Below are 14098 nucleotides of genomic sequence, written 5' to 3' on the forward strand. Positions count from 1 at the left end.
TCTCTTGTCAATAATTTTTATTTAGAATTTATTTCATCAAACTCTTCCCTCTTGAAGACGCTGAAAATTGAAGCGAGACTGAAGCGAGATTGCAAACTAAAGAGATAGAGACTATCACTCGTAAAGTCCATATCTATCATTGCTCGAATCGCATCGCTAAAATTTAAATTTCTCAAATGTTAGAAAGATATCGATGTTCGAAATTTTTTTATAATATAAATAAATTTCATCTAATTTTGCCAACTGTAAGAAAAAATATTCATTTTTATTTATATTTATTTAAAAAGGTGAATATATTGCAATTTCCTAGCAATGTGATGATATTTATAACAAGTATATTTATTCATCATTACTTGAATCTTATAATTTCCTTCTTCAAATTCTTTTCTTTAGCAATATTACTTTAGCATCCTTTAAACATCTTACTACATATTCTGTTTTTCTTTTGTCTCTTCTCTTTCTTACAATATAATGATAAATTAAAAATGTACACAAAATATGGGATGGGCAAAAATTTCTGTAAAGATTATCTATATAGTAATCGAATGTTTTAATCGAAAATTACTATACATCCAATGTATAGAATAACATGACGCACTTTTCTCCAAATGACATCACGTTCGTACAATCAATACAACACGGGGATCAGGATCTTGTAATTACGTTCGCGTGACCTCCGTGCAGTAATTAAACATACCGCAATTGATTTCTCGGTATAGCGAATGAATCGATTATTTCTCTTCCGTTCCTGCCGACGATTGTAGATATTAATCTTGAATATTGATTTTTGAAAAACCATCGAACGATGAATCGAAGGCTGCCGAACGTTTTGAAAACTATCTGAATTATCTGGAGCAAGGCCGGATCTGCGAGATGGGATAGGGATTCCAGAAAAAACATTAGTCAGAACATTGTACGACGCGATATGTCTCTCTCTCTCTCTCTTTCTATCTCATATGCGCGTATTATAAAGGTGGCGTAACGAAGCCGGGCACGGTTTGGCGCGATGTTAATTGACGAGGAGACGATTACGGCATGTCGCGCGAATAAGACGCTTCGTCAGTCATAACCGTGCGTCATTAAGCCGCATCATCCGAAGGACGCGCCGATCATCGAAGAAGCGCAACCGTGTTATAAATGCGATCCGATGAAATCGTAAAGAGTCGCGCGGAAACTGGAACAGAACTCAAGGTTGCATTTACCTTCGTTGTCCGCAAGCGCAATTTTATTTCGACAATGCGACAAATCCGCGCACCTGCGACTAAAATTCACGATTATTAACATCACAGGAATTGAGAAAAACCGATTGCCAATCGTTACTTTAAATGATTAAAATCGTGAATAGATGAATGATCCATCTTTGAGAGCCTTAAGCCTCTCCAATCGTTTTATTCACGCGCGAGTTTTATTTTCGCCGAGGAGAGAGAATTGCGAGGTAAAAATAGAAGATTGGTGGTTGCCGCCGAGCAACCGATCCATCGACCGCGATTAATTTCGATGAAAGAAAAGAAAAAAGAAGCAAGACGAATCGTAAGGACTGGAACATGAGAGCCGGTGCCGAGAATGCGGCTATAATATTTAAAAATAGAGAGGATGCTGTGTGTGTGTGTGTGTGTGCATGAAAGGTGCGCGCGAGAGAGACATAATAATTGCCGAAATTAAACCGAACATTGCGATACTATGTGGAAAGTACTGTTCGCTGGCAAATTCGAAACGTTTCGCAACAGGTGTGGCGGAAATTCGGCGCGTCCGCGGCTGAAACTTAAGACGCGCGAGATACGTGTAACGCGCCGAGACACTTGTTGCCAACAAGTTGAAAATTTACTGCAAAAATGATCCATGGCGATTTAGAACTGGTCTCATTAATCCTATACACGCGTAGAGTCCCTCGAGAAGATCCCTCTTAACATATATCGAGAAAAATCTTTACATATGTAAAAGATACTATTTTCTAGAAAACTTAAAAAAAGCATTGTAAAGATTAATTCGCTATAACATCGATGCAAGTTTTTATACCCGATCGTTGCGACAACAGCAAATTAAACGTGCGTACAGAATCAATGAGAAAAATAAAATTTTCGCTGAAAATTATTTAGCAAAAGATCGATAAACTATAGATGAGAGACATAATGAGAACGCGGGAACTGTGTTTATCAATCGCGTCGACCGAGCAAGTTAAGTACAAGAGTATAATTACGCGTTACAAAATAATCCGCAAGAATGTAATTAGTGCTTTGCGTGTTACAAAGATCATTTGCTTCGAGAGTATAAAATAATGTGTCGTGTTGCGCGCATTGATTTCTATTGATTTCCACAATGTGTATAACGGATAAACCCACAGAAATGGATTTACATATCTGACAAAGTACAGGCTTACTTTATTAACTAAGCGCGCTTAGTTTTTACTGTAATAAGCGACCGCGCGCTGAGATAATTAACGGCCGTGATGCTATAGGTATTACTTTGAAAAAAAAAACAAAACAAAAAAAAACGCGTATTTCAAGCTTCAAAATACACGCAGTCGGCATTTGCACAGATTAAGGAGTGTACTTACGGTACATGATTTTTAAACGATATCGTATAACATTTGTCTATGTTAAAAATCATCGATTAAATTCAAAATAAATCGAAATGATTTTAATCAATGTATATATTTTAACTGAAATATTTTTGCAGACTTTGTATTGAGATAAAACCATTCTACAATTGCAATAGCCGCGAAAAAAAGAAAGAGACGAAGCGCAGGAAAGGAGGATTTTCTAAAATCAGACTCGGTATTGTGTGAAATTGCCATTTCGTGACGTTACCGGTGATCCAATGGCGTTAATCGGGCAACGATTTCTACGAATTGGTTACATTGTAAGGATCACGAGACGCGATGCGCTTCCGCGTGAGCCGAAAAGAGCTCGCGCGCTCCTTTCCCACAGGAATCGTTCGCACATAAAAGGCCAAACGATGAAATAATTGCTGGGAATCGTTAATTCTCCCCGTAACATACTACACTTAGCAATAAAATCATTTATACCCGACCGACCATCGCGGCCCATTCGTTTATTATGATCTATAGAAATCGCTTTCTCTCTCCCCGCCGTGACTTTCGGCCGGCCGTGTTCATCGCTTTTTGCCGGATCACCTACCTGGCATTACGTTACTTTAAACAAGGATCGCTCTCGTGACTCTCGATCACTTGATTTTACGCTTCTCGCGAGAAAATTTTCAGAGTTACTAAAAAAACATGTCTCGATGAAAAAAACAAGATTAACATTTCGAATTCATAAAAATATATACAATAATATAAAGAAAAATGATATATCTGTTTGCATACACATGATCGAAATATGTAAAAATATTTTCTCGAGGGGAAAGATTTAGTTATATATAAAATATTTAAAAAATTAATATTAACAACTTTTATCTTTGTTTCATCTTCTATGGAATGTACTTGTTTATGTGATCAAAGTCCATTTAATTTTCCAAAAGAAATTTTAATTAACAAAACTTATAAATTCAAAAGGTCATTATTTGACAAAACTCATTAATGCAAATTGCTTATATATAAGTTGATGCGGCTTTTAAATGATACCATAGAATTTCTAGGGCGTTATATATATATATAAAAATATTCTTCATTCGTTTAACGTGGGAGATCCTAAAAATATCTTTCTAGCATTATATTCAATGTATCCAGTATTAAGTGTTCATTATCATATAATTAAGATAAGAGAATATAATTAAGATTAAGAATAAAGATATAATTATTATACACAAAAATTCTTGTCATATTTATCGGTGTATTATTGTCGCATTATAATACATTTGGTATAAATTTCGTTCATTAATGTGCGAATAAATTTCAACTTTAAATAATCGCCGTGAACTAATTACTGATATACCTTAAGTTCGCAGAAGTCATTAACACTGTGGGCGATCGCTCACGTTTTGCGCCGTGAAAAACCGTTCGGTACCGTTATTCACGGCGACGCGATCAAAACGAGTCGCGTTGGCAGTATACCAATTAATTTTTCAGTAGTAAATTCGTATCGTTTTTAGACGCCATCGTCAGCGAAGCGACAATTCTCAGTCGAGTTATATTTCTAAACACGAGTATCGATGAAGCATAAACAATATATTCACATCTGACGCATTTGACATAAAACGAAAATTCTTTGTAATTTGTCATACAATTTATTTTATTGTTTTTTAACTTTCTCTTTGTTTCTTCAATATATTCAAAACTTTATATTTATATATATATAAGCAATAATTTATATTTTAAATAAGTAAAAATGTTATAATACTAATTTATATATATATATTTATGAAATAATGTAATAATAAAAAGATTTAGTATTTTTATGTGTTTTGGTAATTTTAGTATTTTTATATATTTTTATGTGTTTATTTTATATATTAAAATAAAAATATATAAAGATTGATATTAAAATAAAAATATATAAAATAAATGCATAAAAATATATAAAAACATAAAAATACTAAAATTATCAAAACACATAAAAATACTAAATCTTTTTATTATTACACTATTTCATAAATCATTGTCATAGCTGATGTAACTTTTCAACTTTAAAATCATATATGATTGTATATAACAATTCTACTTTAAGAAATGACAAGTATCCATGATATAATTATAAATAAACACATGTGCGAGTGTACTATTAGCACCTATTACATAATAATTACAACAGTGTCACATAATGGTTCGATTAAAAAAAAGGGGGGGGGGGCAGTCAATTCTGCGAATTTTTTTTTTTTCCCTTTTTTGCGAAGCGACGATGCGTACTCAGAAATTCAGGTTTATTAGTGCGTGCCGCGATAATTTATTGTTCTTTCCTTCATTCGGAATTACGCAACGGCCGGACAAGCAACCGAGCCTCGTGAAAACGTCTCTGCCGGACGTGCGTACTTTAATTAAACGCCGCTTCCGGTCTGTCATTAACTCGCTCGCTTACCGGCCGACGACGATTAGAGCGCGACGTTCGCGCGAGAACACGCAACGTTGCCAGAGACAGATTCGGGTTTTTTTTTTTTTTTTTTTTTTTATATATATATATATAGATAAAATATATTATGGAGAATTATTATTTAAGAGAAACAAAGAATTTTCTATGAATTGAAATATTTTGGAGATCGTCTGCTTTTTTACACTTGAAATAAGTTTTCTTCACTTTGTAAAATGAAGAGAGAAAGAGCTCTCTAAGAGATTCATAATTGAAATATAGTAATATGTCTGGCGGGTTTAAAAAGAATAAAGAGAATGAATTGCAACGTAGTTTCTCGTTGACTGCCATTGTATAACGCTGTTTATTTCTACATTATGCGCGAATCATGCTACCTGGTCTTTACGATAGTTCGTGCATCGTGGACTGGCAGCAACTGACAATGAGTGACACTACTGCCAACACTATATCGGTATGGGACACGTTATTCATTCAGAGAGGTAACGACAAGTAAAATCGGTAGCAGTAAAAAAAAAAAAAAAAAAAAAAAAACATCTATACATTTCCTGAGCAAAATCATTGCTGGCAATGATTTGTGCAGCCGGAAAAGTTGCATCTTTCGAACAGAAAAAAATTCCTTCAAGTAAAAATGTGTAATCATTATTTTATTTTATTTCAACAGCTTTTAAAGGAATATGTTAATTTGTTTTTTATTTTATTATGAGAATAATTCCGTTTTCTGTGTCGTAAATTTATTCGTGTCAATCGTATAATCATCGACTTCGTGAGCGATGCGCCTACTACTTTGCGATTCATTAATAATAGTCGATGCAAACGCCAATTTCAGCAACGTTTTCCGTATTTACTGCATTTCAAATTGTTTATCTCTTCGTTTCGAGGGCGAAACGGCGCTTTGTGCGATATTGTCCTAATTATAACATCGCGATCGATGGAAAGCATCGAGCATTTTCGCCAGCATTTTTCGTTAATCTTCTTAGATTCTTTCATTAAGTCGGAATGACCTCCATTTGTGATATATTCAGGGCAGCCTCTCTTTCCCGTTTGTATATGATAATTTTACACATTTTACTTTTATTCATTCGATTAAAACATTAAAAATTATTAGAATTAAATTTTAAATTAAAATTGAATTCAAGATTTAATTGAATCAATTTGTCTTAACGGATTCATGTGACTTCCTCTTTTCTTATATTTCTTAAGACAGAGATATCGATTTTAGTCCAATTATATAATACATGTATAAAATTATTTATATTCAAAGTGTCATTTCATATATTTGACTTGGGTATCGAGCAATTATTAAAAATATCAAAAAGAAGGAAAATATGTAAAAATCAATGATTTATAAATATTTCATATTTGTCATTGCTGATCCTCTCGGAAGGAGAGTTTTGCGAAAATATCGAAACTCGAAAAGAAGAAAAGGCGACGTACCAAAGACACGAATCCAGTTTGATCCAAGTTGAAGACAGTCTTTAAATGCCCGGTACGCTTTTCTTGCGGCCGCAGGCGATTCTGGAGTTTCTCGTCACTTCCTCGAAGCACGCGCGCGCCATACCATGTTCTTACATATTTTTTCTCTCTTTCTTCGATTCTCGTCGATTCTCAATTCACTGAGTTCATTGCGGTTCTTGACGAAACATCGTCCCGATTAATGTCCCGCAATGCACGTTTGCAATTCGACTCCTGCGTCAAAAAAAGTCTTTAATATTCGCACGACTCGCGATCTCGATTATTACGCGAATCAGAACTTATACGCGTCTCACGCGTGTCAATAGCTCGCCATGCTCGCAGAATCCTTATGAAATGTCCGTTCCGGATGTGCTCGGTAATAATCATCGAGCAAATCCCGTAATCGTTTCCACGCTCATCGTTACGTCGATAATCCAAGAAGTTAACGATATAATCGCTCGTCTCGCATTCGACGCGTTTCACCGCGCGCGTTCTTCGTCGCTTCTACACTCGGCGTAAAACGCAACAAGATTATTATCTCGACGACGCGAAAAGGAAATCAGATTCGAAGGGACTCGAGCTGTCGCCCGTTCACGTAGACGATTTTCGCGCGTATTCCCGAGATGGCGCCGAGCCGAATCTCTCTCGATTTCCGATTATCGCTCCATAGACTCTTTATCTTCACCGGAAATTTCTAGTTCGTTTCCGGATGAGTCGAAAAAACAACACGCGTCTCTTTGGATACTCGGCGAAGGAACGGCGCGCGTGACGTTGTTGTCTTAGGTCGCGATCGATCGATCGCTCACGTGGCGATGACAAACGTCAAAACGTGTCAGTCGATTCGGACCGTGTCAGAAATGAGGTCAGAAATCGATGGCAAAGTCAAAGTGTCAACTTACATGTCGCACATGCACGCTCCGTTTCGGCTTGAAACGTCAAATTATATCAAGAAGCGCCCACTGGCGCATATATCGTCAACTACTTTATACACACGAGTAATACACAAATACGTTAAAACTCTAGTACAAGCACAAAACTGGTAGAAAACACGAAAACAATGTCTTGTCTCTCGAAAGATGCAAGAATACCCGCGACGACTTCTAACGATCCTCGAAATCACACTCGGCGTATTAATATCCTTAAAGACACTACGCACCGCTTTTCCGTTATGAATATGACTCGGCAAATAATCAAAGTCACGTGATTATAACGATATATTCACAAGTTTTTCTCCTCTAATCATATAAATTTCATTAGTTCTATTTCAATAAAAATAACGCCATATCTTACTTAATACGATTTCTCTTTATTATAACGAACATTATCGGAAATAAAAGATCCACCGAATTATGACCCGAAATAGCGTCGATTTCTGTCCAATCGGTAAAATATAAAGAGCAATGCGTTTCTCTCTTCACTTTCTCTCAATCATTTCTCTTGGAACGTCCGCATCGCGTTCTCCAAGTTCGCGCGCGCGTTCGGTACCGCACACCGAAACACTCGCGGGTCACAATCCGCTTCCGCAACCTGCAAAGAATCCCTCCGAGGCAATAGCTGCCGATCGGTATCTCCGATCCTTTATCGAACGCGGGAAAATCGCGAGAGAGTATTCCGAATGAGATGGGAAATTTGAGTGCGCGCGCGCGCGCACACACACCCGCTATTCTATCTCGCGATGCTGCGCTCGACTCACGTGGCGGCCCCGTCTGAATCTAGTCGACGGTGACCATTTCCTCGGGCCGTCGACCAATCGGCTGCACGCCAGGACGCCTCGAGCCACGATTGCGGATCCTCGTCTGTGTTCGGTCGCGGTCGGTAGCTGTCCGTCTCTATCGCTCTCACGTGCTCGCCGCGCGTGTATACTACGTGCGTGTGCCGCGTGGTCGGCGGCGGCGACAGCGACGGCGGTGGCGGCAGCAACGACAGCGGCGGTATACCAATGTCCGTAACCACTTTCCGAACTGGTCCGAGACAGTTTCGCGGACGGAACGCGGCGACGCCTACGACCAGGACGACGTGGACGTCCAGGACTGGCCGTGGTCCTGGTACCGTTTCTTTCGATCACCGCACGCATGAAAGGACGCGCTACCTCGCATCGAGCGTGCGCTTCGTCCAGCGTCCGACACGATACTACCTCTCTCCCCTTCTTATCTGTCTTTCTCGCTCTCCCTACGCCCCCTCCATCGCCACCGCGTTCGCTCCGTCTCCCTCTGATCGCGATCCCCGCGCGAGTAGGGAGGACGTGGAGAGAGAGAGAGAGAGAGAACTGTTCTCTGGTAGCCGCTCATTAAACGCCGCGGTGACGTCAAGAACCGCGATATTCTCGAAATTCGCGAGGGAGAAAGAGAGACAGCATTTGTTTGCGCCTCTCCCTGCGTAATTGATCCCAGTGAGCGCGATCATGATTGATGAATAGATAAGGCTTAGGTTTGAAAATTTAACGAATATGAATAAGAAAGGAGAGATAGAGCGCAAAATCTTTCGCATGTAATAAAATGAGTTGGATAATTTCATCAAGTACTTACTACTTGATTTGGCAGTCACTGAATAGTATGATTGTATAATTTATGCGACGCATAATTAGCAAGTTATTTCTGTTTAAATTACATACTTGTCTCGATTCTATTCTTGATAATTTGCGTCTGTGTTATTTTCAACACGTCACGTCAGCTGTTCTCCTTTAGGTAGAATTGCATTGAATTAAAGCGCCTCGTGATATCCTCTCTTGGGTTTAGCGTTTCAGATAGAATTTCGAAAAAGTAGTTTGCGATCGATAGACAAATCTATTGTTCGAGTATTGTCGTGTGAACATCAACTTCTCACGTCCTCCTGTCATTAAACACACTTCACGTTTCTCTTTCGCACATGTCCGTTTACGATTGTTGGCGTACAGTCTTCGTCAAAAGATCATCTCGGAATGCTCGTGTCGCACATCATATGCATTTGTAAAACAAACATTTCGTTGACGTCAAGAATCGCGATTCGTATGACATAATTCGCACAGGCAAACAATCTAATTGACATAGTTGCAGAGTAGAAACTTCGTAATGGATGCTATTGATCATCCTCGAGAATGATGCTCGTATAAAGTGGAAGAAAAGATCATTATAATTGCTTATGTATCCTGAAATTATGCGTGAAAAATTATAAAAATATAAAATTACAGTTTGTGCAATTTGAGTAAAGCTTGTTACGATACGGCTTTACCCTCAAATGTAAAACTTTTGCAACACTCTAACTTTGTTAATCGGATTCCCAAAGTGACACATGAAGTGATATTTGAAGTGACATTTAATGGACATTGTCATTTCTTGGACATTTTTTTTTTTTTAGATACTTTTAGATACTTTTTACACATATCTTATTATTAGACATACCACTGTCAATTTTATAAAATTAGAACCGAGAGAGAGAGAGAGAGAGAGAGAGAGAGAGAGAGAGAGAGAGAGAGAGAGAGAGAGAGAGAGAGAGAGAGAAAGACATCGTGCATTTCAAAGAAATTTCAAAATTGCTTGCACGAGTAATTTCGACGCTACAAGGTTAACGAAAATACTTGCGAAACGCGAGATCGCGTCTCCTACGGAATCCTTCGGGCGACGTTAGTAGTTATAGGAAGCGCGATTCTAATTCGCGGAAGAGGATGTCGGGGCAGAAGCCGGGAAAGTGCGCGGCGCGCGAGCGATAAACGCCGTCGAGAGAGACGTCATGGGTGGTCCGTCTAAAACGTCCGTAGCTACTTGGAAATGGATTTTGCCGTTGCGCTCGCGCCGACGTCCACCGCTATTTAAAGATGAGATGTACAGCCGAGAGAGGCTGTATTCTTTTCCTCGTGCCGCGCGCTTGTCCCCCTCCCCCCGTCCTCCCTCCCCCCTCCCTTTCTCTCTCACTCTCTCTCTTTCTTCAGCACGTGACTTGGACCGGTGGAAAACGCCGTGAGTGCAAAGACACCTTTCACGCGATACCATCGTTGGCGGTAATCAACGGGGCGAAAGGTCCCGGCACTTAAAGCCTTCGGTTTCGTCTTCGGGTTTTGTAATGAGAGGCGCGGCAGCGGTTGCGACGGCGGCGAGTCGTGTATTTATTTTCAATAAACGTACTCTTTCTGACGTCCGGCACGGATCGAAACGATCCCCAGATGCTTGTGAACGCGCGAATGTAGATGTTAACGACGAGAGTATCAGTCACGATTAGGGATAATATTATTATTATTGTCAGGCCCGCGCGCGTAGTCATGTAGAATATCAACGAGTGGAAAAAAAAAAACGTGACTCTCCGTCAGTCGGACACGACGCTTTCTTTATCCACTTGAATTTGTGAAGATTGCCGTGCGGACACTACACGCTCGTTGAATTTACCTTACGATCTATTTGTAAGCGGGAAGTGTACTTGCAGCTGAGACCTCAGTTTTGTCGATGATTCTCTTTATAGTTCAAGTTCGATTATCCTTGCGTCGATGTGTAATTACAAGGAAACCTACCCAAGGACTACGAAAAATATTTGAACCGTATTTCTTCATTCGTGCCCATAAGCGGGTTAGTTAATACCCCTTCAATATTCAATCCTCTACCGTTATAAGTGCAACAAAAATGCATAAGAAAGAAAATTTAATGCAAGATTATTGATGCAATATTAAAGAAAAATGTGTGTTTGCTGTGCGGTGTGTGTTAATAACGTATGTAATGAGCAATCCTTTATATCTTAAGCCACTTCAATTAAACAAAGCACTTTAATTTTTTTTTCAATCTTGTTGCTGATTTAAACCGTTTATTGTGATTGAATAATTTAAAACAATACACTTTACAAATTTAATGCCATATTTAGAATCACTTACCCGAATAGCTCTTACAATATACGGTCGCTATACTGTATTTTTTCAACTTTTCTGCTGATTCGTTTCAACATTTTATTATTTAAACGAATAACTTTGCAAATCTTACTTTTCATTCATAATTAGCGATCCGAAAAACTTTTACATCTTGCATTAAATTTTCTTTCTCGTGCATTTTTCTTGCACTTATAATGGTAGAGGGTTAAATATTTAAGGGGTATTAACTGACCCGTAAAATCGCTTATGGGCGCGAATAAAAAAATACAGGTCAAATATTTTTGGTAGTTCTACACTTGTGCCAAATTTAAAAAAAAAAAAGAAAAAAAAAATCGGAGTGTAACACTTGGATAGGTGTCCTTGTTAGTGCGACAGGATTGATTGTAATAGGGAGAGGAAATGTTTTTTACAGCGAGATAAATTATTCCTATAGTATAAAGTGTCATTACATGGCAATGATATTTATTTTTGTATCATTGTATCATTATACCGGTTTGGTTAAAGTTGGCTCGCGCGAATTATGATTTAAATGCGCAATGTACGAGCGAAATTATCCGTTTAAATCATATAAAGATGGCTATTCCATAAAAAATTATATGGCACTCTTAAAAGATTTCTTGGCTTCGGTGTCGTTTATAGAATCTTTTCAGAAGTGAAGTAATCGACATGTGCCGTGGACGAATTTCCCCTCAACAAATGTAATTTGGCAGCGGTTAGTAATATAAAACCGACATTTATAGAAGCTTACGTTAACATGACGTAAGCATCATATTCGACATCCGAGCAAGCTGACATCGTGGGTTTAAATGTAACAGTACGTATCGTGAATCGTGAGCGTGGACTTTCGCAGCATTATGTTAGATGTACAACGCGCTTTCACCGGAAAGTATTATCAATGAGTTCACGTCTAAAGGCGGAACTTGTGCGCGGCTCGAAATATCCGGCGCTCGCGGCGTTAAAGATCGCGGTACACGCGCAACTTGACGCGATAATTATTGCAGATTATTCGCTTACCTGTGCCGCTTAAACTGTACTTAATCGACGGGAAATTGTTTAAATAAATGGATAAAGTATTTTAATGAGTAAATCGGCTAAAGTAGATCGGCCAATATATTCGAGATCCGGGATTAGAAAAGCGCATCTCTCTCTCTCTCTCTCGCTAAAATTATAATTATCATTCTCGTTGAAATAGTGCGGTTCACGGATTCACCATATGCTACGACAGGAAGTTATCTACCGGCTTTTATAAGCGAGCCGTTACCATCCGAAAATAGCTGACGTTTACCTCCGAGACGCGCTGAATTTTAGAAACAATCGCGAACTCGCGGCAAATGTGATTTAAAGTCACTTTTTAATATTCAATAAGATAAAATATTAAAGATATTATGGAAAAGAATGAGATGTTGTAATATAAGATCGCACGTGTGATTTCATAAATGTATAAAATAAGGTGAAATATATGATAGATTGTACGTGTAACATTAATAAATATTAAATAAAAAAAATTAAGAAGAGAAATAATTAGATTTTCTCCAAGTGATGTAAAATACTTCGCGAGCTTCTTTCTAAAACAGATTTGCATGAAAAAGGTATAAGAATTTGATATAAATTCAGTTGTATAAAAATTTAATAAATTATAAGAGACGATGAATCGTGTAACGCGATGGCTCGATCATAAAAGATCTCGCGAGAGATGTATCATGTTCCATGTAGAAACGTTCTCACACGTAGCCCACGATTATATTAGCCAGGCCAGTTACGATTCCCGACATATTAGCCGGCAAACGCTCGAAACTTTAACAATCGCTTCTTGTCAATTAGCATCGCATAGCGAATGATTTATCGCGGGAACCGGTCGCGCTATGGGGCGTTACGTCTTACGCGGTTATTTCGAACATTACGGCGGCAGCGTGCAAGGATGCTGGCCCACCTACGTTACAAAAGGGACCGATTAATTAAAGTCGAAACATCCGCGCCCCGAAATAGAGCCACACGCCGCCCGCCTGTCCCAAATCCGGCATCCGTTCCGGTATCGTCGCGATAATTATTTCGGATAAATTGTGCACGCCACCTACGCCATCGCGCCGGCAAGCGCAACGATCCGCGCGACTCGCTAGTCGAAGCGCGAAACATTTGTGACCCGAAATAGCCACACCCCGGCATACGTATCGCCCCGCGGTACACGCCGCTTCTCATTGTTTTTCTTAGACCGCAAGGTCGGCCCACGCAGTCGCGTCGTATATAGGGTACGACGCTACCGCGAACGGGAAAAATTTTATACGCATCTCGAGTACGTTGCGTTGAGAGCGCGTTTCAAATGCAAATTGAGTTATAACGTTGCCGTCCGCGAACGGCAACATTTCGGACATTTTCCTACGTTACGCGTGTGTCCTTTGGATATCTTACTTTTGGATTTTCACCTCTTCTAAAGACGATTTCATTTAATCTTCCTCGCGTACCTACTTACGTATATCTTTACCAGTTTAATGGCCGTCTGACGATTATACGTCGATGCCAACCCATTTACAAAGAAGAAAAACTATTGAAAACAAACACATACGAGTTTTCAATAAAATATTATTTGAAAAATTTATTTTCCGCGAGGGTAGCAGATATCGAACAGATATATAGAAGATATTTCTTTACATATAATATCTGTCTCTTCAGAGGAGAAAGGGGCAGGGGAGGGGGAAGGTAATCAGTTTCATAGAAACATTATCTTCCTTATTTCCTTATTTTAAATGTAATATTTCATATGTCTTAAATAATATAATATTATTTTATACGTATTAAATATTATTTTGTCTATTTCTTTCTAAAGTAACAACGCTTCCTTAAA

General features: G+C 38.7%; 1 protein-coding gene across 10 annotated transcripts in view; it reads right to left on the reverse strand.

Moving 5' to 3' along the window:
* Zfh2 (Zn finger homeodomain 2) overlaps positions 1-14098 on the reverse strand; it is a 313903-nt gene that overhangs the window by 258695 nt on the left and 41110 nt on the right. For 7 of the 10 annotated variants that reach the window (XM_070311089.1, XM_070311096.1, XM_070311099.1 and 4 more), the window contains exon 1: positions 6417-8559. The exons of the other annotated variants lie outside the window; for them this stretch is intronic. The gene's annotated coding sequence lies outside the window, so the exon portion shown is untranslated. Of the gene's footprint in view, positions 1-6416; positions 8560-14098 lie in introns of those variants that run through there. 10 annotated transcript variants of the gene reach the window in all.

Source organism: Polyergus mexicanus, unplaced genomic scaffold (assembly GCF_030449975.1).
Source record: "Polyergus mexicanus isolate NDT 795.1 unplaced genomic scaffold, iyPolMexi1.0 SCAF_19, whole genome shotgun sequence".
In the NCBI taxonomy this organism is placed as follows: Eukaryota; Metazoa; Arthropoda; class Insecta; order Hymenoptera; family Formicidae; genus Polyergus; species Polyergus mexicanus.